We start from the raw sequence: 24,442 nt of genomic DNA, 5'->3' as shown, positions 1-24,442 counted from the left end.
TCTAATTTACATTTTTTAAAATGGCAATTAGAGGGAGATCACAATAGCCAAAAAAGATTAGCTATTTATTAAGCACATATGCACACTCTGGTTAGGTGCTGTGGGATATTGGAGGATTTAGATGGGGAGGAGAGAAAAAGAATTTGCACTCAGACTCCAGAATTTGAAATCACACGTTGGATTGTATACACAGGTACACTTCAGAGATATTGTAAGTTCAGTTCCAGGCTACCATAATAAAGCAAGTTACACAAATTTTTTGGTTTCCCAGCGCATATAAAAGTTATGTTTACATTATATTATATATTATATTATAGTCTATATTTGCAAAAGTACAATGTATATACCTCGATTAAAAATACTTTATTGTTGGCTGGGTGCGGTGGCTCACGCCTGTAATCCCAGCACTTTGGGAGGCTGAGGTGGGTGAATCACGAGGTCAGGAGATCGAGACCATCCTGGCTAACATGGTGAAACCCCGTCTCTACTAAAAACACAAAAAATTAGCCAGGCGTGGTGGCAGACGCCTGTAGTCCCAGCTACTTGGGAGGCTGAGGCAGGAGAATGGCGTGAACCCGGGAGGTGGAGCTTGCAGTGAGCCAAGATCGCGCCACTGCAGTCCAGCCTGGGTGACAGAGCGAGACTCCGTCTCAAAAAAAAAAAAAAAAAAAAAAAAAGAAGACAACAGTGAAGTTTGCCTCATCAATTGACTCTTCCTTTTATGACAGATTTATCTGTAGCATGTGATGCTGTTTGATAGCATTTTATCCACAGTAGGACTTTCAAAATTGGTGTCAGTCGTCTCAAGCCCTGCAGCTGCTTTATCAAGTAAGTTCATGTAACATTTTTTTTTTTAAATTATACTTAAAGTTCTAGGGTACATGTGCACAACGTGCAGGTTTGTTACATATGTATACTTGTGCCATGTTGGTGTGCTGCACCCATCAACTCGTCAGCACCCAGAAACTCGTCATTTACATCAGGTATAACTCCCAATGTCATCCCTCTCCTCTCCCCCCTCCCCATAATAGGCCCTGGTGTGTGATGTTCCCCTTCCAGAGTCCAAGTGATGTCATTGTTCAATTCCCACCTATGAGTGAGAACATGTGGTGTTTGGTTTTCTGTTCTTGTGATAGTTTGCTGAGAATGATGGTTTTCAGCTGCATCGATGTCCCTACAAAGGACACAAACACATCCTTTATTATGGCTGCATAGTATTCCATGGTGTATATGTGCCACATTTTCTTTTTTATTATTATTATACTTTAAGTTCTAGGGTACATGTGCATAATGTGCAGGTTTGTTACATATGTATACTTGTGCCATGTTGGTGTGCTGCACCCATCAACTCGTCAGCACCCATCAACTCGTCATTTACATCAGGTATAACTCCCAGTGCAATCCCTCCCCCCTCCCCCCTCCCCATGATAGGCCCTGGTGTATGATGTTCCCCTTCCCGAGTCCAAGTGATCTCATTGTTCAGTTCCCAACTATGAGTGAGAACATGCGGTGTTTGGTTTTCTGTTCTTGCGATAGTTTGCTGAGAATGATGGTTTCCAGCTGCATCCATGTCCCTACAAAGGACACAAACTCGTCCTTTTTTATGGCTGCATAGTATTCCATGGTGTATATGTGCCACATTTTCTTAATCCAGTCTGTCACTGATGGACATTTGGGTTGATTCCAAGTCTTTGCTATTGTGAATAGTGCTGCAATAAACATACGTGTTCATGTGTCTTTATAGCAGCATGATTTATAATCCTTTGGGTATATACCCAGTAATGGGATGGCTGGGTCATATGGTACTTCTAGTTCTAGATCCTTGAGGAATCGCCATACTGTTTTCCATAATGGTTGAACTAGTTTACAATCCCACCAACAGTGTAAAAGTGTTCCTATTTCTCCACATCCTCTCCAGCACCTGTTGTTTCCTCACTTTTTAATGATTGCCATTCTAACTGGTGTGAGATGGTATCTCATTGTGGTTTTGATTTGCATTTCTCTGATGGCCAGTGATGATGAGCATTTTTTCACGTGTCTGTTGGCTGTATGAATGTCTTCTTTTGGGAAATGTCTATTCATATCCTTTGCCCACTTTTTGATGGGGTTGTTTGTTTTTTTCTTGTAAATGTGTTTGAGTTCTTTGTAGGTTCTGGATATTAGCCCTTTGTCAGATGAGTAGATTGCAAAAATTTTCTCCCATTCTGTAGGTTGCCTGTTCACTCTGATGGTAGTTTCTTTTGCTGTGCAGAAGCTCTTTATTTTAACTAGATCCCATTTGTCAATTATGGCTTTTGTTGCCATTGCTTTTGGTGTTTTAGACATGAAGTCCTTGCCCATGCCTATGTCCTGAATGGTATTACCTAGGTTTTCTTCTAGGGTTTTTATAGTATTAGGTCTAACATTTAAGTCTCTAATCCATCTTGAATTAATTTTCATATAAGGAGTAAGGAAAGGATCCAGTTTCAGCTTTCTATTTATGGCTAGCCAATTTTCCCAGCACCATTTATTAAATAGGGAATCCTTTCCCCATTCCTTGTTTTTCTCAGGTTTGTCAAAGATCAGATGGCTGTAAATGTGTGGTATTATTTATGAGGACTCTGTTCTGTTCCGTTGGTCTATTTCTCTGTTTTGGTACCAGTACCATGCTGTTTTGGTTACTGTAGCCTTGTAGTATAGTTTGAAGTCAGGTAGCGTGATGCCTCCAGCTTTGTTCTTTTGACTTAGGATTGTCTTGGCAATGCGGGGTCTTTTTTCGTTCCATATGAATTTTAAAGCAGTTTTTTCCAATTCTGTGAAGAAACTAATTGGTAGCTTGATGGGGATGGCATTGAATCTATAAATTACCTTGGGCAGTGTGTGCGCCATATTTTCTTAATCCAGTCTGTCACTGATGGACATTTGGGTTGATGCCAAGTCTTTGCTATTGTGAATAGTGCTGCAATAAACATACGTGTGCATGTGTCTTTATAGCAGCATGATTTATAATCCTTTGGGTATATCCCCAGTAATGGGATGGCTGGGTCATATGGTATTTCTGTTCTAGATCCTTGAGGAATCGCCATACTGTTTTCCACAATGGTTGAACCAGTTTACAATCCCACCAACAATGTAAAAGTGTTCCTATTTCTCCACATCCTCTCCAGCACCTGTTGTTTCCTGACTTTTTAATGATTGCCATTCTAACTGGTGTGAGATGGTATCTCATTGTGGTTTTGATTTGCATTTCTCTGATGGCCAGTGATGATGAGCATTTTTTCATGTGCCTGTTGGCTGTATGCATGTCTTCCTTTGAGAAATGTCTATTCATATCCTTTGCCCACTTGTTGATGGGGTTGTTTGTTTTTTTCCCGTAAATTTGTTTGAGTTCTTTGTAGGTTCTGGATATTAGCCCTTTGTCAGATGAGTAGATTGCAAAAATTTTCTCCCATTCTGTAGGTTGCCTGTTCACTCTGATGGTAGTTTCTTTTGCTGTGCAGAAGCTCTTTATTTTAATTAGATCCCATTTGTCAATTATGGCTTTTGTTGCCATTGCTTTTGGTGTTTTAGACATGAAGTCCTTGCCCATGCCTATGTCCTGAATGGTATTACCTAGGTTTTCTTCTAGAGATTTTATGGTTTTAGGTCTAACATTTAATTCTCTAATCCATCTTGAATTAATTTTCGTATAAGAAGTAAGGAAAGGATCCAGTTTCAGCTTTCTACTTATGGCTAGCCAATTTTCCCAGCACCATTTATTAAATAGGGAATCCTTTCGCCATTTCTTGTTTTTCTCAGGTTTGTCAAAGATCAGATGGCTGTAGATGTGTGGTATTATTTCTGAGGACTCTGTTCTGTTCCGTTGGTCTATATCTCTGTTTTGGTACCAGTACCATGCTGTTTTGGTTACTGTAGCCTTGTAGTACAGTTTGAAGTCAGGTAGCGTGATGCCTCCAGCTTTGTTCCTTTGACTTAGGATTGTCTTGGCAATGGGGGGTCTTTTTTGGTTCCATATGAACTTTAAAGCAGTTTTTTCCAATTCTGTGAAGAAAGTTATTGGTAGCTTAATAGGGATGGCATTGACTCTATAGATTACCTTGGGCAGTATGGCCATTTTCACAATATTGATTCTTCCTATCCATGGGCATGGAATGTTCTTCCATTTGTTTGTGTCCTCTTTTATTTCACTGAGCAGTGGTTTGTAGTTCTCCTTAAAGAGGTCCTTCACATCCCTTGTAAGTTGGATTCCTAGGTATTTTATTCTCTTTGAAGCAATTGTGAATGGAAGTTCATTCATGATTTGGCTCTCTGTTTGTTTGTTACTGGTGTATAAGAATGCTTGTGATTTTTGCACATTGATTTTGTATCCTGAGACTTTGCTAAAGTTGCTTATCAGCTTAAGGAGATTTTGGGCTGAGATGTTGGGATTTTCTAAATATATAATCATGTCATCTGCAAACAGGGACAATTTGACTTCTTCTTTTCCTAATTGAATACCCTTGATTTCTTTCTCTTGCCTGATTGCCCTAGCCACAACTTCCAACACTATGTTGAATAGGAGTGGTGAGAGAGGGCATCCCTGTCTTGTGCCAGTTTTCAAAGGGAATGCTTCCAGTTTTTGCCCATTCAGTATGATATTGGCTGTGGGTTTGTCATAAATAGCTCTTATTATTTTGAGATATGTTCCATCAATACCGAATTTATTGAGAGTTTTTAGCATGAAGGGCTGTTGAATTTTGTGAAAGGCCTTTTCTGCATCTATTGAAATAATCATATAGTTTTTGTCTTTGGTTCTGTTTATATGCTGGATTACGTTTATTGATTTGCATATGTTGAACCAGCCTTGCATCCCAGGGATGAAGCCCACTTGATCATGGTGGATAAGCTTTTTGATGTGCTGCTGGATTCGGTTTGCCAGTATTTTATTGAGGATTTTTGCATTGATGTTCATCAGGGATATTGGTCTAAAATTCTCTTTTTTTGTTGTATCTCTGCCACGCTTTGGTATCAGGATGATACCAACTCATAAAATGAGTTGGGGAGGATTCCCTCTTTTTCTATTGATTGGAATAGTTTCAGAAGAAATGGTACGAGTCCTCCTCGTACCTCCGGTAGAATTTGACTGTGAATATATCTGGTCCTGGACTTTTTTTCGTTGGTAGGCTATTAATTATTGCCTCAATTTTAGAGCCTGCTATTGGTCTATTCAGGGATTCAACTTCTTCCTGGTTTAGTCTTGGGAGAGTGTAAGTGTCCAGGAAATTATCCATTTCTTCTAGGTTTTCTAGTTTATTTGTGTAGAGGTGTTTATAGTATTCTCTGATGGTAGTTTGTATTTCTGTGGGATCGGTGGTGATATCCCCTTTATCATTTTTTATTGCGCCTATTTGATTCTTCTCTCTTTTCTTCTTTATTAGTCTTGCTAGTGGTTTATCAATTTTGTTGATCTTTTCAAAAAACCAGCTCCTGGATTCATTGATTTTTTGGAGGGTTTTTTGTGTCTCTATCTCCTTCAGTTCTGCTCTGATCTTAGTTATTTCGTGCCTTCTGCTAGCTTTTGAATGTGTTTGCTCTTGCTTCTCTAGTTCTTTTAATTGTGATGTTAGGGTGTCAATTTTAGATCTTTCCTGCTTTCTCTTGTGGGCATTTAGTGCTATAAATTTCCCTGTACACGCTGCTTTAAATGTGTCCCAGAGATTCTGATATGTTGTATCTTTGTTCTCATTGGTTTCAAAGAACATCTTTATTTCTGCCTTCATTTCGTTAGGTACCCAGTAGTCATTCAGGAGCAGGTTGTTCAGTTTCCATGTAGTTGAGCGGTTTTGATTGATTTTTTTAGTCCTGAGTTCTAGTTTGATTGCACTGTGGTCTGAGAGACAGTTTGTTATAATTTCTGTTCTTGTACATTTGCTCAGGAGTGCTTTACTTCCAACTATGTGTTCAGTTTTCGAATAAGTGTGATGTGGTGCTGAGAAGAATGTATATTCTGTTGATTTGGTGTGGAGAGTTCTGTGGATGTCTTTTAGGTCCACTTGGTGCGGAGTTGAATTCAATTCCTCATGTAACATTTTAAATCCTTTGCTGTCATTTCAACAATGTTCACTGCATCTTCCCCAGGAATAGATTCCATCTCAAGAAACCAGTTTCTTTTCTTATCTATAAGAAGCAGTCCTCATCTACTCCAGTTGTATCATGAGATTGTGACAACTCAGTCACATCTTCAGACTCCACTTCTAATTCTAGTTTTCTTGCTATTTCTACCTCATCTGCAGTTACTTCCTTCACTGAAGTCTTGAACCCCTCCAAGTCATTTATGAGGGCTGGAATGGACTTCTTCCAAATTCTTGTTAATATTGATATTTTCACCTCCTCCCATGAATCACGAATGTTCTTAATGATATCTAGAATGGTGAATCCTTTCCAGAAAATTTTTGATTTACTTTGCCCAGATTCAACAGAGGAACTATCTATGGTAGCTACAGCCTTGTGAAATGTGTTTCTTAAGTAATAAGACTTGAAATTACTTCTTGATCTGTGGGCTGCAGAATGAATGTTGTGTTAGCATGCATAAAAATAACATTCATCTTGTACATCTCCATCAGAGCTCCTGGGTGATCAAGTGCATTGTCAATGGACAGTAATATTTTGAAAGGAATATTTTTTTCTGAGCAGCACGCATCAACCATTAGCTTAAAATATTCAGTAAACCATGCTGTAAACAGATTTATGGTCGTCCAGCCTTTTTTGTTCCAGTTATAGAGCACAGGCAGAGTAGATTTAACATAATTCTTTTTTTTTTTTTTTTGAGACAGAGTCTCTGTCACCCAGGCTATAGTGCAGTGGCATAATCTTGACTCACTGCAACCTCCACCTCTTGGGTTCAAGTGATTCTCGTGCCTCAGCCTCCCGAGTAGCTAGGACTACAGGCATGCACCACCAAGCCCTGCTAATTTTTTGTATTCTTAGAGATGGGATTTTACCATGTTGGCCAGGCTGGTCTCGAACTCCTAACCTCAGGTGATCTGCCTGCTTTGGCCTCCCAAAGTGCTAGGATTACAGGCGTGAGCCACCGTGCCTGGCCAACTTAATGTAATTCTTAAAGGCCCTAGGATTTTCAGAATGGTCAATTAACAATGGCTTTAACTTAAAGTCACCAGCTTCATTAGGCCCTAACAAGAGAGTCATCCTCTCCTTTGAAGATTTGAAGATTGACTTCTCCTCTCTAGCTATGAAAAACTCTACTGACCCCCAGAGGATGAAGGGCCTAATATGGCATCCAAGCTGGCATCTTATTCTAAAAGAAGGCTATTTCATTTACATTGAAAAGCTGTTGTTTCGTGTAGCCACTTTCATCAATGATCTTAGCATGCTCTTCTGGATACCTCGCTGCAGCTTTTCCATCAGCACTTGCTGCTTCACTTTGCACTTTTACATTATGGAGATGGCTTATTTTCTTAAACCTCATGAACCAACCTCTGCTGGCTTCTGACTTTTCTTCTGCAGCTTCCTCACCTCTCTCAGCCCTCATAGAACTGAAGAGAGTAAAGGTGCTGCTCTGGATTAGGTTTTGGCTCAAGGGAATGTTGTGACTGGTTTGATATTCTATCCAGAACACTCAGACTTTCTCCATATCAGTAATAAGGCTGTTTCTCTTTCTTATCATTTGTGTGTTCACTGGAGTAGTGTGTTTACTTTTTTTAAAGAACTTTTTCTTTGCATTCACAGCTTGGCTGTTTTCTGCAAGCAGGTTAGCTTTTAGCCTATCTCAGCTTTCGACATGCCTTCCTTGCTAAGCTTAATCATTTCTAGCTTTTGATTTCCAATGAGAGATGTGTGACTTTTCCTTTTACTTGAAGACTTATAGTCCATTGTAAGGTTATTAATTGACCTAATTTCAATATATTGTGTCTCAAGGAATAGGGAAGCCCAAGGAGAGGGGGAGATAGTGGGACAGCCAGGGAGTGGAACAATCAGACCACAAACAGCAGTTATCAATTAAGTTCACCATCTTATATGGGCATGGTTCATGGTGCTCCAAAACAGTTACAATTTTAATATGAAACATCACTGATCCCAGATCATCATAAGAAGTATAATAACAATGAAAATTTTTAAATATTGCAAGAATTACCAAGATGTGCTACAGAGACATGAAGTGAGCACATAATACTGCAATAATGGCAGTGATGGACTTGTTCAATGCAGGGTTGCTACAAACCTTCAATTTGTAAAAACTGCAATGTCTGTGAAACACAATATAGCCAAGCGCAAGCAAGTGGAGTATGCCTGTAAGAAACATACAATATGAAAAGTCAGCAGTGTGAGGCATTAAGCAATTCCCATGTTGCTGGGCACTTATGAAAGGCTCTTAGAATTTGGAGGAGAGAGAGTTAGCGGGAAGACTTGAAAGATTTAAGGTTTGAGCCAGACCCTGCAGGATGAGCTGAGAGAATCATCTTAGGCTAAGTAATGATCTCAAAAGTGTGAAAATTACTATTACTATAATCTTTTTCTGTTCTCCTATTTCTTCAGACTTTACTGGCCCCCAGAGGATGAAGGGCCTAATGTAAAGGAGAACAGGAGGCCTGATTTTGGCATTACCTCAAAGATTTGTCACCTTTGGCTGATCTCTGCAAAGGCGGAGGCATTAACAGCAACATAGGAGCTTCCTGCTATAGACTGGTCTGGTATTGTGGGATATTATTGTCCTCAAAAGCTGGGCGTGTGGGCCACGCTGATAAGGTCATCGGCATCAGTCTAAGGGCCATGTGTTCTTCAAAACTTTCCACTGACTCTTAGGAACAGCAAGGTCCAAAAGTGGAACACAGAGATTTATGCTGTTTGGAGTCTTGATTGCTTGGCAAGTATTAATACAATTCTGGGGCACTTAAGTTGGTCAGTGTGGTAAATTTTGCTCAACACCAGCTTTTCTGCCTCTCAGAGCTACTTTAAGTTCTCTGGCGATGTTCCCAAATAAGGGTAACCCCGTCTGGAGAAGCCTAGGCCTTTTCCTTCCTTTTGTTATTTTTTTTCAAGTGCTGCAACCAGCAGTCGGTACTCCTTCCTGCCCTCCCCCCGGGGAGTTGCTGACTTCTCCCCAGTGACATGTATTTGGAAACTTTTTAAGATACTAGAAAATCAGCTTAGAGACTTTCTTTTTCTTTTTCTTCTTCTTCTGTTTTTTTTTTTTTTTTTTAGACCAATGGGAATATTGCGTGTCGTGGATGGAAAGATTTGAATACTACTATGTTTTCACATTGAGTTCAATGTAACAAGGCCATTTCCGTGTCTTGGCACACAGCCTGAGTTAACTTTGCTTTGCTGGATGTGGACACAATGAATTCTGTTTGAACAAGAAATCATGTGTAACAAATGCTTATGCAAAATCATGTCATGTCATTAAAGTAGTTACTTTAAGAAAGATGGGCTTCACAACAGCTGCAGTTAAATATCTATACACTGTTAACATATTTTTAAAAATAAACTTTTAATTATAGAATAGTTTTCAATTTACAGAAAAGTTACGAAGATAGTACAGAAAGTTACCAGGTACTCTCTACCCAGTTCCCTGATTATTAACATCCTATATTAGTGTGGTACATTTAATACAATAAATGAACCAATATTGATACCTTAATATCAACTAAAGTCCATACTTTATTCAGATTTCTTTAGTTTTTACCCAATGTTCTTTTGTGTCCCAAGATTTCAAATTGCATTTAATCTTCATGACTCCTTAGGCTCCTCTTGGCTGTGAGAATTTCTCAGACTTTATTTTTGATGACCTTAGCAGCTTTGAGAAATACTGGTCAGAAATTTTGTATAATGTCCTTCAATTGGGATTTGTCTGATATATTTCTCATGATTAGACTCGAGTTATGTACTTTTTGGAGGAAGACCACAGAGTGCCGTTTTCATCACATCATACCAAGGATATGAGTTATCAACATGATTTATTACTGTTGATGTTGATCTAGATGGCCTTGCTGAGGTAGTGTTTGTCAGGTTTTTCCACTGTAAAGTCACCCTTTCTTACTCTTTTTCTCTGCTGCACTCTTTGGAAAGAAGTCACTAGGCAGGCCATACTTAAGGAGTGGGGAGTTATGCTTTACCTCCTAGAGAGTGGAGTATTTATGTAACTCATTTGAAATTCTTCTGTACGGATTTGTCTATTCTCTCCCATTTGTTTATTTAATAATTCATTTGTTAAATATTCTATTTCATAAATACACTAATAGTCTTAATAGTCTATTTCAGTATAGACTCATAGATATTTATTTTATACTTTGATTATCATTGAATACGATTCTATTTTATTGTTCAAATTATTCTAATTTTGGCTATTGGAAGCTGTATTGGCTCCTGTGTCACTTTGACACACCCCATCATTGTACATCATTGTAAGCTTTTTTTTTTTTTTTCTTAATTACTTTCTTACTTTCTGGCCCCACAAGATACTCTAGGATTACCTTGTAATATTTCCTGTCCCCAGCCTAGAGTCAGCTGTTTATCAGGGGAATTCTGGTTCCTTTTACTGGAGAATGGTTATAGAAACAAAAATCTGGGGGTTAGATGTACTTATTGCTACTGGAGTATCATTGCTTATAGGCCCACTCAGCTGACAGAGCAAGAAAATATAGATGTATTTTAAACCACATACATATATATATATATATATATATGCACAACGATAAATAGTTCTACATTTATTCATATGTATCCCTATTAAGGTAAACCTGAGTTCATACTGATGTCTGTAACCTTAATCCATTACCACATGGATCATTCTAGCCATTTCCCCTTACTTGTCTATAACCTTCCACTCCAACAGTGAGAAGCCTGACTCTTATTGTCTGTCATCCATTTATGTAATTTTCTGATTCCAGTATACATGTATAGTGGTTTCAGAATTATGAATCTTGGGAAACAGAGTAATGTACTTTTATACAGTTCCTTTTGCCTTTGGTCTTACAGACTTTACTCATATCTAAAGTGACTTAGGGCCGGGAGTGGGGACTCATGCCTGTAATCCTGGCACTTTGGGAGGCCAAGGCAGGTGGATTGCTTGAGGCCAGGAGTTCAAGACCAGCCTGACCAACATGGTGAAACCCCATCTTGACTAAAAATACAAAAAGTAGCCAGGCGTGGTGGTGTGCTACTTGCGAGGCTGAGGCACAAGAATTGCTTGAACCAGGGAGGCAGAGGTTGCAGTGAGCCAAGATCATGCTACTGAACTCCAGCCTCTGTGACAGAGTGAGACTCTGTCTCAAAAAAAAAAAAAAAAAAAAAAAAAAAAAAGTGACTAGGTTAGCACCCTTAGCACCCTTTTCCTCTACTTCCCTCTGTGAGGTGTTTCACACATTTATAATACAGTTCCATTATTTTGTCGCAATTTACATTTCATTCTGGGCTCCCTTGACTTCCTGAATAATTTTTGAAAACTTTGTATGGGTTAAGGTTTGTTCTTTGTGATTTAAAGTTCTATAGATTTTGACAAATGCGTATTGTCATGTATCTACTATTACAGTATCATACTGAAAAACTTTATCACTCAAAAAAAATCCCCTCTGCTTTGCCTATTCAACCTTTCCCTACCCTGATGAATCTTTGGTAATCACTCATCTATTTATTGTCTCTCCTTAAATTTAGCAGTTTTTAAAAAAATTTAAAGTTTTAAAAATATTTTTAGGTTTGGAGCTCTAATAAATTGATTGATCTTTCATAGATAATGAGTACTTTGTTTGAAAATGAGTATTTTTGACCTTAAATTATAGCTTTTATCAATTATACTTGGCAATTCACAGATTTGGGTTTGTGTTTTGAAGTAGCAATAACATCTTACTTTTTTTTTTTTTTTTTTAGAAATAGAGTCTTTCAGGTTGGAGTGCAGTGGCACAATCATAGCTCACTGCAGCCTTGAACTCCTGGGCTCAAGTGATCCTCTTGCCTCAGCCTCCTGAGTAGATGGGATATAGACATAAGCCACCATGCCCAGCTAATTTTTTAATTTTCATTTTTTAAAGATGAGATCCATTATGTTGTCCAGGCTGCTCTCCTGGCCTCAAGCAATCCTCCTGAATTGGCCTCCCAAAGTGCTGGGATTACAGGTTTGAGCCACTGCACCTGGCCAATCTTACCATTTTTGTTGAAGTGACAGTCACTTATTATCTTTGCAGACCTTTGAGACATTTAGACAAATTGAGGCACTTGATGTGGGGAGTAGGATAAAGGAGTTAAAGGGGATATTTCAACAGAACATTTATGTAAGAGAATCTACTCATGCAAGGCAAGAGAGAAGTAGTAGTTATAGCTAAAAAAATTAAGGTAATGCCTACACAGCACTGACTTCATTGAGTACTAGAGCTGGGTTAGATACTTGCCGTAGCATAGGATCTTCATTTCAGTTCAGCAAACTCTCACTGAGTGTCTGCTCTGCTTGAAGCTGCTGTGCTGTGTACTCTAGGCTTACCTTCTCCTGCTGCCACGTTGGGTTGTGTACTTTCACTTTGGAAAAGTTGGCCATTCTCCGACATTCAAGGGCTTCCCCAAGCTCAGTTAGGGCATTCCTCCCTGACTACCTGGAAATAGGAAGACATGGGTGATGTCAGGTCATACTTCAGTCCCTCTCCCAACATGGCCTCAGTCCCACAGCTGCTAGTTGAATACATAGAATCACTTAACTTTGGGAAAAGGGGTGGAGAGGCCCTTTGTGCTACAGAAGGGAAAGGACTTTGACTCTCATTTCCTTCAAGTACCCTTAGGTTACTTCTGAAAAATAAGTGGAAGATATCAGAGGGGGAAAAAGCAAGAGACACAAGTACAAAAGGCAACGTTTTGTTTAATCTGAACATAGATTAGCGCATAGTGAAGAAGAAGGGAACTTACACTTACTGAGTGCCACCTATGTGCCAGAGTCTGTGTTGGGAGTTCTCACGTATTTATTCTCTTTTTTCCCCCCAACATGGCTCTGTGAAGTAGATTTAAAAAAAACAAAAACAAACAAACAAAAAAAACCTTTATTTTATGGATACATTAGGGTTCAGAAGAGCTCACTAACTTGTCTAAGATCATACAAAAAGAATTGAATCCAGATCTTCTTAATGCCCTGGCAGCACTCTAAAATAATCTTGGCCTTTAAAAAAAAAGTCTGAAACCTACCCCAAACTCAATTAAATTCCAATCTCTGAGAGTTGGGATGGGCATTGGTATTTTTTATAATTGGGCCAAGTGATTATAGTGTACAGCCAAAGTGGAGAACTATGACTCTGACTAAAGAGGCAGTGCCTCTCCTATTACTCTCCACAAGAAGGGACGGGGCATTTTTTGAACGAGGGTGCATTCTAAATACTCTTGAAACACTTTCAGATACATCCCTTTTTTTCTGCTCCTTCTACCCTCCACCACAGGGTCCTCTTCATCTCTGGATATCTGTAAGTAAGCAGACGGAGTGAGGAGAGAAGTTGTTATTGATAGTAGAGAAATAAAAATTCAATTGAATTAATTTAATCAATATTTCTTTTTTGATAAAACATGTATGTGTAGTGCTGATAGACTGTCAAAGCACAATGTCAAGTAGTGTCAAGAAAATTTGATATGGTTTTCTAAATTTGTTGACAACTTTGGTTCGTTGAATATGCATTCACCAACACCAAATAGTACTGACTTATTATCTTGGTTTATAGGGATCATAAAAAAGATGGGGCATGGATCTCTTGCTGGTAGGAAAATAATTTTGAATTCCTGAGATTAGATTTGTTAATTGCCATATAACATGTAACATTTTACCCCCAAATTTTTGAAGTATTGTGATTTACCATATCTATGGCATCTCAATTATAAAAATCCATTCTTTTACAGTCTCCTTTTAACCTTGAAATTGACCATGAGCAATCATAATATTTTGATTCAAATCAAAATGTTCAAATGTCATAATATTTTGAACACTTTTCATATGTTATGAAGAACCTCTTTGTATATTCATCTATAACTAAAGGTGAATACATAAACACAGGCATTCTTGGAATTGGCAAAACATGTCATTTCATACAGTAGTTACCCTGGGCATTTATTTTAGGATATGTAAAACCAGAGTACCACCTCTCAAGAGTTTTATCAATAGACTTCTGTTTTAATGGAGAATTAGAAACAATACAGAGAACAGAATGTTCATCTTCCACGCTATCCGATTAGCTCCGTCCTTCCTGTCCCTACTATCTGGCCCCTAGTGATGCAGAAACTACCATTACTACTTAGTCCAATTTATGTGGTTCCTGCTTGGTCACTGTTGGGTTTATGGAGCCTGCCTTAAACTATCAAACCGCAACAACATATTGCATGTTGGACATTGTGTATGGTCCTTCCTGATTTCTACACCTAATGTTAAGTTCCACAGGGAAATCTAAGGAAACCTTGATATTGCTCCCTGATTATTACACTATAGACAAATTGCATGGTGAATATACGTGTCTTGCTTACACTCATTTAACAGTTTTTTTTTTTTTTTTTTTTTTTTAGCTTTGATCAGTTTATTGTCCAATTACTTATACTTTTCTGGCAAATGATTTCTTTTTCCTATTTGCCCCTAAAGTGAAATAGCCTATTTTGTGAGGATCATCTTGCCAAATTATAGCATTATTTTTAACTACCCAAGTCCATTTTGCATATGTCTACTGACTCAGGAAACATTCAGTTACATTCCTCAAATACCAGTAATAACACCCAATATAACCACTGCATATCAAATAATCTCCCACTTTTTCACCAGGATTCTTTTTTGCCTTTTATTGCAAAAAATTTCAAACATAGAAAGTCGAGAGAATAATAAAACATATCCCCGTATACCATCCAGCTTCAGCAGTTATAATGTCATCCCTAATCTTGTCTTATCTGTACCTCACCTGTTCCTCCTCTTTTTGAAACTAACCCCAGATTTCATCTGTACATATTTCAGTGTGTATCTCCAGTAGATAAGGACTTTGGAAAAATTACAGCCACAGTACTACTATCATACCTTAAAAGTTAACAGTTCTATAATATTATAAAATATCTAGTCCGTTTTCAAATTTCTTTGATTTTCTTTTTTTTTTTTTTTTTTTTTTTTTTTGAGACGGAGTCTCGCTGTGTCTCCCAGGCTGGAGTGCAGTGGCGTGATCTCGGCTCACTGCAAGCTCCGCCTCCTGGGTTCACGCCATTCTCCCGCCTCAGCCTCCCAAGTAGCTGAGACTACAGGTGCCCGCCACCACGCCCGGCTAGTTTTCTGTATTTTTAGTAGAGACGGGGTTTCACCATGTTAGCCAGGATAGTCTCGATCTCCTGACCTCGTGATCCACCCGCCTCGGCCTCCCAAAGTGCTGGGATTACAGGCTTGAGCCACCGCGCCCGGCCTTGATTTTCTTTAAGTTTCTTTTACATTGGTTTGAATCAGGATTTCAAGATCCTGGTATTAATTTTGTTGGTATATCTTTTTAAATCTCTTTTAATTATAGGTACCTCATTCTTTTTTTTCTTCTCTGCAATTTATTTGTTCAAGAAGTTGAGTTGTTTTATTGATTGCTTTAATCTAGTCTCCTACAAACCAGATTTTACTGATTGCATTCCTGTTGTATTTTTTTAACGTGTTTATCCGTGCCTTCTTTTTCCCATAAGCTGGTATTAGGTTTAGAAGCTTCCATTTTTGGGAAGACAGCTTCAGAGGATGTGATGTGTGCTTCTATCAGAAGGCACAAAATGAATGTTTGTACCCTCTTTTGTTATGTGAACAGTCATTGATGATTATTGTTTATATTCATTCCTTTGTGAGGTATTGCAAAATGGTGATACCCAAATGCTACCAATTTTAGTCTTTCATTATCTGGAATACTTTAAAGAGACTTTTCCCCATCAATGATTTGGTTGTCCAGGGGTACAGTTTGTGCAGCAAAGGGAGGTTGAGTGTTACTATTATCCCCCTTGTGTGTTTTCACAATAATGAATTGGTTCTAAAAGTGAACAGTGATTTCTTCATAGTATCATTATGACTATGTGGATCTCAATATATCTGATACATTTCAATCTATTGCAGTTATTCTTTTTATTGCTGCTCAAATTTCTTCTTTTTTTCTATTTTGGCCAGTAGGAGCCACTGAAAGTTGGCTCCTGAGTCCTTTTGACACAACCCTAGTAATTTTAGATAGTGTCCTTGCTTTCTGGTATACTTCCTGCCCCAGACTTGGTTAGCTATTTTTCCAAAGGGCTTTAGGCCATTTTAGTAGAAAATAGCATTTAGAAATAGCAATCTTGGTGCTGGGATAGAAGGTAATAATTTACTAAAAACCTATAGGGAAGGAGGGAATGAGCCATGTGGATATTCGGGAGGCCAGCATTCCAGGCAGAAAGAACAGCATGTGCAAAGACTCGGAGGCTGGAGCAGAGGGAGCAAGAAGAGGACAGTAGTAGGAAAGAAATAGAGGTCATGAGGAGCAGGCCAGGCAGGGCCTGGTGGGAAGCTGGAAGGACTTTGGCTTTTCTTGGGGTGAGATGGTGCCTTTTATAAATTTTGAGCAAAAGAGTTCCATAATCTTTTGTTTTCTTTAATTTTAACTGAATTGTTATGGGTTCTGGGTTGAAAATAGGCTGAGGAGTTTGAAGAGCAGAATCTGGGAGGAGACCAGTGAGGAGGCTATCACGATAATACAGGATACAGGCGAGAGATGACGTGGCTTGGATCAGTGTGGTAGCAGTAGAAGTAATGAGAAGAGTCAGGTCCTGGATGTATCTGGAAGATAGGACCCGCCGAATTTGCCAAAGGGTTGGACTTGGATTGTAAGGAAAGAGGATTCAAATATGACTCCAAGGTTTATGGCCTGAGATGTAAATGAAATTATAAAACATGATAACACGAGTGGCGTCTCTTCTGTGGGTCAGAACAGTGTGTCTGTGGGAAAGGAGCGAGGATGGGTCAGGCAAAACTTCACAGGGGATGATGTGGTTTGGATATTTGTCACTTCCAAATTTCATGTTGAAATGTGATCCCTAATGTTGGAGGTGGGACCTGGTGGGAGGTGTTTGGGTCCTGGGGGCAGATCCCTCATGAATGACTTGGTGAAAATGAGTTCATTTGAAATCTGGTTGTTTAAAACAGTCTAGCACCTCCCCTTTCTCTCTTGTGCTCCCTCTCTTGCTATGTGATGTACCAGCTCCCCCTTCACCTTCTGACATGATTCTAAGTTTCTTGAGGTCCTCACCAGAAGCAGGTGCTGGTGCCATGCTTCTTGTACAGACTGCAGAGCCATTACCTCTCTTTATAAATTACCCAGTCTCAGGTATTTCTTTATTGCAATGCAAAAACAGCCTAACACAGGGGACCAGATATTTGAGTCATGAAAGATACATAGGAGGACCAGGTGGATAAGAGGGGAAAGAGCATTCTGAGCAGTGTAATAGCTTGTATACATTTAGAGTTGTGGCCAGGTGTGGTGGCTCACGCATGTAATCCCAGCACTTTGGGAGGCTGAGGCGGGCAGATCACGAGGTCAGGGGTTCGAGACCAGCCTGGCCAATATGGTGAAACCCCGTCTCCACTAAAAATACAAAAATTAGCCTGCCATGGGGGCATGTGCCTGTAGTCCCAGCTACTTGGGAGGGTGAGGCATGAGAATTGCTTGAACCTGGGAGGCAGAGGTTGCAGTGAGCCAAGATAGTGCCACTGGATTCCGCCCTGGGCGACAGAGCGAGACTCCATCTCAAAACAAAAATTCAGAGTTGTACAAGGATTATGGGTTCTAGAATTAGATTCAGTTTTTGGAGTGCAGGAAGCCTATAACAGGAAATGAGTTTAGAGAGGTAGAGAGAGTCCTTACATATTCTATGACAGGAATTTAAATTTTATTTTACACATGATAAGGAGACTAGAATTTTTAAAGTCTGCCAATGACATGATCAGATATCGATTTCAGAAAGATGAGGAGAGTATGCACTATGGCAGAAGTGATGGGAATGGAGAGAGGAGATGAATTTGAGAGGTCTTAAGGTATAGAAACAATAGGATTTGGTAAACATTAAGATGTGGGATGTGGGGAGGGGTCTAGGAGGACCCTGAGGTTGCTGGGTTGTGTGACTAGGTGGATGGTGGTGCCATTATCTAATGTAGGGGTAGGGCGCAGTGGCTCATGCCTGTAATCCCAGGACTTTGGGAGGCCAAGGCGGCCTATCACCTGAGGTCAGGAGTTCAAGACTAGGCTGGACAACATGGCGAAACCCTGTCTTTCCTAACACAAAATTAGCCAGGCATGGTGGTGTGTACCTGCAATCCCAGCTACTCGGGAGGCTGAGGCACAAGAATTGCTTGAACCTGGGAGGCAGAGGTTGCAGTGAGCCAAGATTGTGCCACTGCACTCCAGCCTGGGTGACAGAGTGAGACTCAGTCTCAAAAAAAAAAAAAAAAAAAAAAAAGGAGGGAATACTGGTACCGGATGTAAGCAGATTTGGAAGTAAAGATACAGAGTACAGTTTGGATGCTAAGTTTGAGCTGCTTGTGGGATATTCTCTTGACACCCAGTAGGTGGATGGAAATATAGATCTGGAGCTCATGGGAGTGGATTTGGCAGAAATGTAAAGGCATGAGAAGTTATGACCTAGGTAGAATAAGTGAAGTAGGGAGAGAAGGCAAAGGGTGAAGGTCTAGGGAATACCAACATTTACGAGACACAAAAGTTGACTGAAAAGGAGCCATCGTACACAGATGGAGGAGGAAAAACTGACATGAGGGGGATTCTGGAAAATAAGGAGAGATCAATTTTCAAGAAAGAAGGAAGGCCAACAATGGCCCATGCTACAGAGATCCAAGAAGATAAAACACAAATTGGTCTTTGCTTTAGAGGCCATTGCAATCTTAGGGCAGTTTCATTGGGGTTGTGCGGTGAGAAACTGGAATGCAATGGAAGGAGGAGTAAATGAATGAGGAGAGAATAGAGGTGATGAAGGTAAGGCAAAGGTAGACCATGGTCTCTAGTAGCTTGTTTGTGAAGGAGCTGTTTTTGTTTTAATTAAATTTTTAAAAATTGTGATAAAATAGACATAAAAGTTACTATATTGCCAGGCCCGGGGGCTCATGCCTGTAATCCCAGCACTTTGGGAGGCCAAGGTGGGTGGATCCCCTGAGGTCAGGAGTTCAAGACCAGCCGTCTGACAAACATGGAGAAACCCTGTCTACTAAAAACACAAAATTAGCTGGGTGTGGTGGCACATGCCTGTAATCCCAGCTATTCAGGAGGCTGAGGCAGAATAATCGCTTGCACCCGGGAGGCAGGGGTTGCCATTGCACTCCAGCCTGGGCAACAAGAGCAAAACTCTGTCTCAAAAAAAAAAAAAAAAGTTACCATATTAATCATTTAAAATTTATTTTTATTTTTGTAGAGATGGGGTCTTGTTATGTTGCCTAGGCTGATCTCAAACTCCAGGCCTCAAGACAACCTACTGCTTCAGCCTCCCAAAATGCTGGGGTTAACAGGGAAGGCCAATGCACCTGGCCCATATTAATCATTTTTAACTGTACACTTAAGTATTTTTAAGTATATTCACATTGTTGAGCTGCCAATCTCAAGAACTTATTCATCTTGCAACACTAATATTCTATACCATTAAACAACAGAATTTGTTTTTAAGAATGAGAATTACTTAAATATTTTATATGCAAGGGGGATGAAAGAGGATGAAGGTGTAGGAAAAATGAAAATTCTACCATTCTAAGAACTTATAAGACCATTTCATCATTAAAAGACAGACAAATATCTTTACCCCTTTCTAACAACTTCCTCCATCTTTCTGAGTGCAGTTTTAATTTTCTACTTTCGATTACAAAAAACAACAAAATTGACAATGATGATAATTTTTTGTTAAGAAAGAAGATTTATTTTTTAAGATAAATTCTGAGGCCTTTAGAAAGATACACACAAACTCCCATCTCTTTTATAATTATTCTTGTATGAATTGGTGATAATACATACTTAACCATAGTATTTTCTTGATGATGAGGAGGGTGCGAACCTGGACAACATGATTAAATTGTAGCACAGAGCATATTACCTATAAAAAGCATTAAATATTGTCAAAAGGCTCATGTAATATGAGTTAGGGATTAAAACTATGTTTCTATTACTCCATATTCAGTGTGGATGAACTTCAAATATTTAAGAAGTGCTAGTTATTATAATGAGATTTTACCTCTCCTGGTTAAACCAGACGTTGGGTACTAGAACAATTTACTTTTTACTAACTCTTTCTCTCTCTGATGAAATGTAAAGAGAATGAGTCAATTGTCAAAGTAACCTTTTGTCGACAACGTCTGATAGAACATGATTGAAGTGACCTTGAATTTTAATTTTGTTTAAAATAGAGAACTGTGGCCAGGCACTGTGGCTCACACCTGTAATCCTAGCACTTTGGGAGGCCAAGGCAAGTGGATCACTTGAGGCCAGGAGTTTGAGACCAGCCTGGACAACATGGTGAAACCCAATCTCTACTAAAAATACAAAAATTAGCCGGGCTTAATGGTGCACACCTATAATCCCAGCTACTCGGGAGGCTGAGGCACAAGAATCACTTGAACCTAGGAGGCAGAGCCTGCAGTGAGCCAAGATCATGCCACTGCACTCCAGCCTGGGTGACAGAGTGAGGCTCTGTCTCAAAAAAAGAATGTAAGAATGTAGTAAAATAGGCCGGGCGTGGTGGCTCACGCCTGTAATCCCAGCACTTTGGGAGGCTGAGGCAGGTGTGATCACCTGAGGTCAGGAGTTCGAAACCAGCCTGACCAACATGGTGAAACCCCATCTCTACTAAAAATACACAAATTAGCTGGGCAAGGTGGTGGGCGCCTGTAATCCTAGCTACTTGGGAGGCTGAGGCAGGAGAATCACTTGAACCCGGGAGGCAGAGGGTGCAGTGAGCTGAGATTGCTCCATTGCACTCCAGCCTGGGAGACAAGAGCAAAACTCTTGTCTCAGAAAAAAAAAGAACTTAATGTCCTAATGTATTAAAGCAGAGAACTGTTGCCACAGCACCCACCAAAGTGTGTCTCTCATTGACAAGTTCAGGTACTTGTCTGTCTGTTTCTCCTGCCTACCCCTCAGCCTCTGGATATTCCCTTTGATCATTCTTTTCTCTTTCTGGCTTTGATGTTTTGGTTTCCATTCTGTAATTCACAGAATATTTTGTGGACATGCTCTTTTCAAATTTGTCTCCAAAACAATAGTACAAAGGCAGTCAGTCATAAACTGATTATATTGTTGGTTTTTACAAAAAATCCCATCATATCACCCAAAACCAATTTTATCATAACAGGATGAATATCAGACCAATATTCATTATTAGAGATGTAGTCTAAACTGGCTCGAGAGAAGACATCCATTGAGTCTTTCATTCAATATAATTAGTTGTTATTATACATGCAAAATCCTATAACTATAAAGCATTTCAGAAATAAAGTGTTGTTATACATCTCCAAATTTGTTAAAGTATAAAAATGTATTAAGTATATACCATGTGGCACCGTGCAAAGTAACAGATGCCTAAACTAAAAGGTTATCCTTCATCATTATTAAAGTATGACTGAAAGTTCGCTGGAGAATATAGTTTCTACACAGAGTCAAAACAATCTTTAGGGCTCACAAATTTAATCATTTATATGGTATAATTGGCTTTAGATACAAAATTTTCATGCCAGACAAGTAATGTAGAAAAAGCAAGAACTAGGAAACAGGAAAACAGATCTACCTTTCTGCTTTGCTGTAATTCATTCACTTTTTCAACCATTCATCAAATATTTATTGAGAGCCCATGCTGTGAGAGAAACTGTATTAGGTGCTGGAGAGCATGGTAGCAAATAGGAGAGATCGTGTGTGAGCATGAGCAGGTGGCTTTACCTCTCCACATCTCTAACCTTGTTTAGACTCGATGTCTGAGGTATCTTTCAAACCTGAAATGCTAAGGTTTGCAACAGCCTTGTGGAGGGAGAAACTGCCAAGTTGCCTTGGGACTTGAGGACTTACCTTCCTTTCAAAGGGTAGCCCTTGTTTTGATTTCAAAATAATTTTGTTACACAGTTTAAAAATAATTTGCTCAGGTTCTCATCTACCTTGGGGTAATCTTGATAGTCTGGATGTGGCAATTCATGCTCATTAGACTTCAAAGGTAGGAAGTGAAAGTTGTGAAATGGTGGATGACTTTCATCAATTCACAGCCAGGCAGCGGTTCCCATGGAGCAGCTCCTCTGTGGTTCCACCCAGCCTTCCAACCAATAATGCAGCTTCTCCTGCAGGAAACTCATCGCTTGGGTCACCTGTTAGCCTTTGCTCTAATGAGCCTTGAGAAAGGATTGCTGGTCATGGGACCAGAGGCTTTATGGGGAGGGAAGAATTGTATTTGACTTTCAGTTTTTCGAGTGGGTTTCAAGGTAACAACTTTCTTATTATCTAGCTTCATAATTGCAGTAAGGAAATAGCTTTTTTTGCTTGCAGCCGAGACGACTTTTTCAAGGGAGAAAAAGGGATTTCTATAACAAAGAGAGGGAGAGAGAGATGAAGAGGGAGGGAGTAAGGGAGAGAGGAAAGAAGGGAGAAAGAGAGAGAGATTTGAATATACATTGCTTCAAGGATACAAAAAATTACAACCTGGAAAAGGCTTCGAGTAACTTTAGGAAAATGAGCTGCTGGACTCCTCAGTCAATCTGTCCTTTCTAGTCAATGAAAAAGACAAGGGTTTGAGGTTCCTTCCGAAACGGGGCCGGCTAATTTAGCCCCTCCCACGAGCCTAAGGGTCTGTTATATCTCTGTTTCCTTGAGTACCTCTCTCACGGAGACGGACCACAGCAAGCAGAGGCGGGGGGGGAAACACGAGGAAAGAGGAGGAAAACAAAAGCTGCTACTTATGGAAGATACAAAGGGTAAGACCAAAATTGATTTGATCTGAATCCTTAAAAAAAAAAAAAAAAAAAAAAAAGAAGGAAAAATAAAAGCCAGAGCAAAAAGCAAGTACTTGAAAGTTGGAGGCAAAAAGCCCTGAATGAACTTTCCCACCCTCTTCCTTCTGAGAGGAGGCAGAGAAAGAGCTTTGGGAAACTTTTTAGGAAGCAGAGTCCAGGGTTGCAGTCCAGGGTGGCTCTAGAGCAAGCTGGAGGGGCTCATGAATATTCATTACTAATTTGTATTCAGAGTTGGTTTTTCAGAGGCAAATGACTTTTTCTGTCCCCTTGCAGTTTAAGAGGCAGCTGCCTCATCTGCAGTCCGGACTCATCTACCCTCGGGTCTGTACCTCAGGGAGTTTACTTGAAGATGCTGGGCTCTGCGTGTAGATTTGTTTTGTTCTCGAATTTCTTGCATGCTTTCCTGTTGTGAAATTAGCAAAGGCTTCTTTGCTGGGAACAAGACAGAGAAGTTAATGTGGCACGAGGCTGTCACAACGGGACCCCAGAGTATGTCTTTCAAAATGCTGAAAGTTTCTTGAGATATGTGGGGGAGTTTTATGTGAGGGACAGAGTGGGGGACAGGGAGGGGTGGAGAGAGGAAATAGAATAATTCTATCTTAAAAGGGCAGGTCATATCTGACTACATTTAGATTTTGTCTAAAAACTACAAGAGCAGCCTGGTTTGCACAGATGGTGTGCAGTCTCTATCTTTTACCTCTTTTGGGCATTTTCTGCCAGGACGGAGAGCCAGCTGCTTGCCAGCGTGTGAGAGCCAGGAAGAATCTCTGCAGCAGTGAGGGAGCGGAGAGTTGTAAATCTCCTTCTCCTCCTCCTCTATCATCTCTAACTTCTAACATTCCCACATGCTTATACCATATAGAACATGGAAGAATAGCTTAAGTAGGCAACAGATTTCTTAATACTTAACAATAATGATAGCTGTTAATGTTGACTAAGTCTTTATTCTGTGTTGGGAGCTGTACCTAGCATATTACATGTGCTACTTACTTTTCACATGAACCTTACAAGTGCTATCATTGTCATTCCCATTTTCCAGATGGCAAAATTGAGGTACTGAGAGGATAATTCACCTTGAGATCTCACAGTTAGTAAGGGCCGAGTGTGGATGGAGGTGGTCTGAGGCAGGGCTGGTGGGCTTTTCCACTCCCCAATACTGTTTCTCTGCTTTTTCTGGTGCCCTGACATTGTGGATTTCACGTTCGCAAATCCTTGAACCTTCTGGGGCAATGATACTGATAAAGTCTTAAGTCTGTGAAGGAATTTGTACTTTGCACTCAAGTTCACATACATTTTCATCATTTGATGCTCATGGCCATTCTCTAGGAGAAGCAGGTATTGTTATTATGATCTTTTACAAAAAGGAGAAACTGAGGTCAGAAGGGGTTAGTTAGGTGACACCAGTCACAGCTAGTTGTCAAAAGTCTGGACTGGGGGGCTGGGCGTGGTGGCTGGCACCTGTAATCCCAGCACTTTGGGAGCTGAGGTAGGCGGATCACCTGAGGTCAG

At 39.8% G+C, this 24,442-nt stretch overlaps 2 pseudogenes; both read right to left on the bottom strand.

Moving 5' to 3' along the window:
• Positions 1-6,028: 6,028 nt before the first annotated feature.
• LOC139355982 (tigger transposable element-derived protein 1-like) lies at positions 6,029-7,164 on the bottom strand (annotated as a pseudogene).
• Positions 7,165-7,224: 60 nt separating this feature from the next.
• Positions 7,225-7,848, bottom strand: LOC139356214 (tigger transposable element-derived protein 1-like; annotated as a pseudogene).
• Positions 7,849-24,442: the final 16,594 nt, after the last annotated feature.

The sequence above is a fragment of the Macaca nemestrina genome, chromosome 9 (assembly GCF_043159975.1).
Source record: "Macaca nemestrina isolate mMacNem1 chromosome 9, mMacNem.hap1, whole genome shotgun sequence".
Taxonomy (NCBI): Eukaryota; Metazoa; Chordata; class Mammalia; order Primates; family Cercopithecidae; genus Macaca; species Macaca nemestrina.
This window is presented reverse-complemented; position numbering and strand designations above follow the sequence as displayed.